Source organism: Myotis lucifugus, unplaced genomic scaffold, assembly GCF_000147115.1.
Source record: "Myotis lucifugus unplaced genomic scaffold, Myoluc2.0 scaffold_8, whole genome shotgun sequence".
NCBI classification, from domain to species: domain Eukaryota; kingdom Metazoa; phylum Chordata; class Mammalia; order Chiroptera; family Vespertilionidae; genus Myotis; species Myotis lucifugus.
The window spans coordinates 2,550,162-2,551,482 of record NW_005871056.1 but is presented as its reverse complement, the minus strand read 5'-3'; positions in this window follow the sequence as shown (position 1 = coordinate 2,551,482).

Genomic DNA, 1,321 nt, shown 5'->3' with positions numbered 1-1,321 from the left:
CTCCTCTTCCTGCAGCTGATCTTTATTAGAGTTTAGTGCTCACTGGTATAAACTGTGCTGCTCAGAATTGCATTAGGGGGAGACCTGGTCTAAATTAAAGCGTAACAAATGAGCACTGCTTACATGTCCTCACACCCTCTCTTCTCCACACACACATCAAATTACTCTGGAAATGAAATGCAAAATAAAATGAGGAAGGATTCTGTTCTTCATTAACGTGTAATTATAAAGTGCTGGGGCTCCTCTGCTGGGTGGAGAAGTAAAGCCCATAGCAGGGGTGGAAATGCTTGAGGGTGGGACATCCTTTGCTATTGTTAACTATGGATGAGTGATTATTTTCACATCTTTACAAAGAGATGAATAAAGATGAAGACTTAATAAGATCTGTATTCTCTTATAGAACCACTAGTGGCCTGGTGCACGGATTCATGTACATTGAAAGGAAATTAATTAGAAGAAATATTTTAATATCGCTATACGCCCTTTCTCTATAATAGAAGTGTCAACCAAATTCACGCTCGGCAATGACAGATCAAAACATACGTGTGCGATTGGCTCCAGCGAGAGCTTTATATGTATGGCACATGCGCGAGTCAACTTAGTCTTTTATAGATATAGAATAAACTTGCTTAATTAGACCTGCTTTCTGATTTAGCTAAATTTTTTCCAGCCCAGTGAAGCACCCCAACTTCTCTTTCAGGTAATTGTCAGCAACACAGCAGTAAGTATGAACATGAAGCAGATTATTATTGTAGATCACATAGGGCGAACAAAGGGTAAAATATTTAACTGCAGCAGTGTTTGACTATATTCTGTGCAGTGAGAAAACCTGAAGTCATTTTCAAGTTCCACCAGTTCTTCTTTTCAGTCAGGTCAAGTTTCTAAACTTTCTAAATCTCCATTTTCTGGCTAATGAAAAGAAAATAGGATTCTACTGAGCCTTCTATCTACCTACTCCAGAACTTCTGTGAGGATCAAATGAGATGAGGCACTGGAAAACGCTTCAAAGACATTTGGTTAAAGTGTAAAATGTTTGCACCTGGCTATAAACCAAGTAATGTTCCTGGGCTAAAGAAACTCCAAGGAGGCTATGTTACTATGTGACGTCATTACCTGGCGCCCACAGCGACTGTTTCTGGGCTGGGCTGGGCTGTGGGCCGCATTTTGTGCCATGAGGTCTTGGCAGCATTGGCTGCAATTTGGTGGGCTGTCACTCCAGGGTGGTGGCAGGGCCTGTGTTCCACTTTGGGGAAGCTGAGTATTGCTTTGTCGGCGCCAGGTCCATGGTGCTGTTTCTTTGTAAATAGCCAGTGTGTTGAGC